This window comes from Hyaena hyaena, unplaced genomic scaffold (genome assembly GCF_003009895.1).
Source record: "Hyaena hyaena isolate Hyena2069 unplaced genomic scaffold, ASM300989v1 scaffold_1741, whole genome shotgun sequence".
NCBI lineage: Eukaryota > Metazoa > Chordata > Mammalia > Carnivora > Hyaenidae > Hyaena > Hyaena hyaena.
The window spans coordinates 136045-140585 of record NW_024082373.1 but is presented as its reverse complement, the minus strand read 5'-3'; the positions used below and the strand labels follow the sequence as shown (position 1 = coordinate 140585).

Here is a 4541-nt window from a genome sequence, read left to right as displayed (position 1 = left end):
CAAATGCAAACCCTATTCACTGGTGGCTTTGAGATACACAGTTTCACCACCAAGAAGCAGTTGTGGTTTCTAATCAGAAAATGAAACCCAGACAATTCTCAGGAACAGACATAGTCTTATTTTGGTGTTGACTCTTCAAAACCAGAGCCATACCCAGGAAGATGGATGAAAACAGAAATGGTATGGTCTTTTTAGGATAAATGTTCTGATTAATAACTCATTTTTGGTCTAATTACAAATGTCATTCTGTCACTTTGGCTCTGTAGTTTTTTGTTTCTTTTGTTGTTTATATTCATTTTTTTAAGATGGGGCCACTGGCCTGAATCCTAGGCAGGGTAGATGAAACAAAACCTTCTTTCCATAAGGACATAACATTCTGTTGGAAAGAGGCCCCACTAGCTGTATTCACACTGATCTTTAGAAATCTAAACAAACATGATTTTACTCCCTTTTTCACATCTTGGTAGGCATTTTTTTTCATTCATATATTTAACTAACCCTTTTATACATGATGTTTATCTCTCTTCTTCTCTTGCCAAGCAGTGTCTCAGGTTTAGTTGAGATGTTATACTTCTCCAGTTATTCTAAAAGTATAAAGTTATCAAATTCACTGGAAGACGTTGCTGTGTAATATCAACAACAATGATATAAACAACAGGAGCAATACAATATTGATCACTTATTAAATACCAGGCTGAATTTTAAATGTTTGGCAAGCACTGTCTCATTTAGTATTAGGAAAATTCTAATAGAGTGAATATTGTTTTCACCTCTATTTTACGTTGAGTCAAAAGAGAGAAAGAGAGGTGAGGGTAGGTAACTCACATGAGGTCATGTGGCTTACAGGCATACTATAGTATTTTCTCCCTGACTCCTTTGCTTCTTATCAGCTGCTATGGAATCCATTCTAGGAAACTGCTGAGATACTAGGAGCAGCCCTACATGCCTTCATGTTTTGAAGCAAGATATAGTTTATTGATGAATACAAACCCATCAAGGAAATACTTTCCCAAATGATGAAAAGCTCTTTTTTCTTTTATGGGCGGTTTCTGGAGTATATGTGGAATTCTTGCCCAGTCCATTTTAATTCTTCAGTTAAGATAGAAAAACACTGAAGGCAAAAACAGCTTAACATTCTTCAACTTAGGTGTTAAATTTGAGGGTCACTTATGCACTGATTCTTTCTTCTCTCTGTAAGTTATGAAAAGAGTTAACATCAATGAATTAGTTTTTGTGTTTATGTATCTCATTTAATGTTGTAATTTGGAAGACTTGACTAGCTTCCTGTAAAACCTGTCAGGACAGAAAAGAAGCTGATTTCAGATATTCAAAGTGCTGAACTGACTAAGTAAAAGAAAAGTGCCAGTTGTGGATTATGAGTTCGGTCACAGACCTTCCGACTATGGAATTTTAATTCCATTTTTGGTTGTGGTTCTCTAGGGCTCCAAGCGCAGATCAAAGGCCCCTTCTTGTTTTCATTTTTAATGGGTTACTCCTTAAAAAGTAAAACCTACTACACTCCTGGGTCTTCCACAACAGGAGTCCTCTATGAGCTGATCCCAGCTTCTCCACTACCACAAACAGATCTGTGTGTGACCTGTGTGTAGATCAGCTCTCAGCCAGAGTTACTCCAAGTCTGGCTGACCCACATCCAGAGTCGCCCCCATCTGGATTCAAATACCAATATTCAGAATTTGGAATCCCACCACAATGGACACCAGTCCACCCTGGCACTCCGTTTGGAGTTCTTAGGTGATTTCTGTCCAAGATCCTCTTTGGCAGAGCCCCACTGGCTCCCTATCGCCAACAATAAGGAAAAAAAAAACACTTTCAGAATGCACAAATAGGGGAAAAATACTGTCCAAATGAACAAAATGGTTAGGGGCAATGGATTTCGATTACAAAATATTCATATATGAGCATTTATTTATCCTTGAAAATGTGTGGGTATTTGAACCATGTGATATTATTTAAGATAATGTGTATTCATACATAAGACTAATAAGACTAATTATAAGATCCCGTGAGTATATTTGGATGCATTTTTAACCACACTTTATATGTGGCTTTAGATGTTTTAACCATGTATAAAATGGATATTTAGAAAGTCTAAACATCATTTCAATGGTGACCAAAAAAACCCCTCTTATTTTGCTGGATTTATTCTTTCATAGGGAGAAATTATCAAGGAGTGACATAGAATGAACTGTGAAGAACAAAAATAGATTACTTGTGCAAGTATGTGTTTGAGTGTGTGTTCCTAGATGGTAAGAGTTGGTTCTATTCTTCCAAAACCCTGATAACAGAGGCTAAACTTTGAAGCAACACAGAGAAAAAAAAAGAGTAAAATCAGGTAAGAATTCTATTCAGAGTATGGAGACTCATATTCTTATAGTGTGATTATGTTCCACCTCAAAGTGGCTTGCAGTTCAACAAGCCAAGGGTGAAACCATTTTAAGAACTAGATTACAATTGATATCTCCAAACCATGAACTAAGCCCTATTATACCAAACATAATGATAAACCTCCATGTATCTCTGATTTGCAACAAACTCTCTTACCATCAGACTTTTCCCTTTTCTTCCTGATTGGAACCCACTTTCTGAAGCTTGCCCTCTTCCCCCATCTATCTACTACTCACTCTTTATCTAGTTGACTTCTCAAATATTAAGGTTCAACTTAGTGCCTATATTCTCTTGAAACACTACCTTGATCCCCTCCTACCCACCAAAATATCTCTCTTCTGTGTCTCACGTACCCTGCAGTTTTCCATTTATGTCATTTATAACATTGAATTATCTTGTTTTATCTGTTTTTGCCAGCAAACCATACTCTATAAGTCAGGATCCATAGGCTATCTTGTTTCCCTCTGCTTTCTTCTGTGTCTAGCCTAATATTTGATATATAGTAAGTGTTTGATAAAGCTTTCTGGTCTAAATGGGGAACAATTATATCCCACAGTTTAACTTAGAGCTTCTTAAACCACACAACACTTTCCTATATGTTCCCAGGGAAACTGCAACATAGACTACCAAGTGCAAGACATTTCCTTCCTTATATTTATGCCATCCATCACAGGTAATCAAGAGCCAGAAAGTCTTCATTTTTTCTCAGGCTCCACCATGGAAAAGTTGGCTTTAAACCATGATTCTGATGTCCCACATGATTCCTGATTCTTGTGTATACTACTGGCCCATCTGCTAGTGGGTTTGCCCAACCATCTGGCTGAGTTACACTGTTTGCATCTTTGCTTCAGCATCTCCTCAGAGCATTTCTCCTTCCATCGTATTGTCTAGTCTTTCCACTTACTATCACTTTCCTCAACAGCTGATGCCAGAGCCCACCTCTGCTCTCATTTGAGGACATCATAAGTTCTGGTGTGGAGAGACATAACTTCCAACATACCAATCTTGCCTCAAGATGACTTTGGAACACTTTTCAGTTGCCTTTCATTTCAGAAGTGTTTTAATAACATCAAGTCTCTCCTTTATAGAAGTTTCTATGAAGTGAAGAAATGATGCTAGGCATTCAACCACTGTCCCCCCGGTCTCAGCCATATATCACTCCACTTACCTCAAGTGACAGCCTCTAAGGAGAAGGTAGGATTGGCTGATCCCAAGAAAAGAAAGCTGGTGTATGTTGTTCTGGAGCCTGAATGAAAAAAAGTAGGTCCAATAACATTTTGAAAACAATTATTAAGGAAACAACCCAAAAATATTCTCTACAGATTTAGTTCCAAATGAGTGAATATTGATAATTTCCTTTTGTTTAGCATGAAAGTTTCAGAAGAGGTAGTGTTGACATTTTCTTGCACATATATAATTTATATCATACATTCATATACACACATATACATAGCTTATGAAATCATTTTAAAAGGAAAATATGCTGCCACCCACTAATCTTCAAGGAAGTCATTCCCTCTTATTGAAATTCCAGTATATATAAAAGACTTAATTTAGATATCACCATGGTTTTGAGATTTTTAGACCACATCAATTTTTTTTGAGAGAGAGAGTGAGGCAGCACATGAGCACGAGGTGGGAGGCCAGAGGGAGAGGGAGAGAGAAAATCTTAAGCAGGCTCCAAACCTAGTGCAGAGCATGATCCAGGGCTCAATCTCAAAACTGTAAGGTCATGACCTGAGCCATTATCAAGAGTGGGTGCTTAACTGACTGAACCACACAGGTACCCCAGACTACATTGATAGGCATAATAAAGAAATCAGAGATGCCATTTTAACTTATTCTTCAATATATGGCCATAAATGTTCCATGGGATGATCCCCTAAATGAACCAAGATCAGTCAGAGGAATTTATGCTGAGGAATGTTGACAAGGGAAGCAAAGAAATGTAATTGACCATGTTTTTGTTTTCCTCAAGAACTCCTTTCTTCGGTATGAAAAACAAAGCTTCTCATAGAGCCCTGTCTTCCTGACTCATTTCATGCCCATTCAACTTGGTGCCCTGTGTTCTAGTTTTACTATTGCTAATACCTCCTAAGCTATTCCTCAAAGAGTCTTCCCTACCGTGCCATTCC

The 4541-nt window shown here is 37.7% G+C and overlaps 1 long non-coding RNA gene across 2 annotated transcripts; it reads right to left on the bottom strand.

Annotated features, from left to right (window-relative positions):
* Positions 1–947: 947 nt before the first annotated feature.
* LOC120226545 lies at positions 948–1662 on the bottom strand. 2 transcript variants are annotated; one of them, XR_005527041.1, is made up of 2 exons: positions 1394–1662; positions 948–1191 (listed from the first exon to the last, which is right to left on the bottom strand). It is a non-coding gene; the product is annotated as an uncharacterized LOC120226545 (long non-coding RNA). The 2 variants fall into 2 exon arrangements; XR_005527042.1 differs by having other exon boundaries at positions 1515–1662.
* Positions 1663–4541: the final 2879 nt, after the last annotated feature.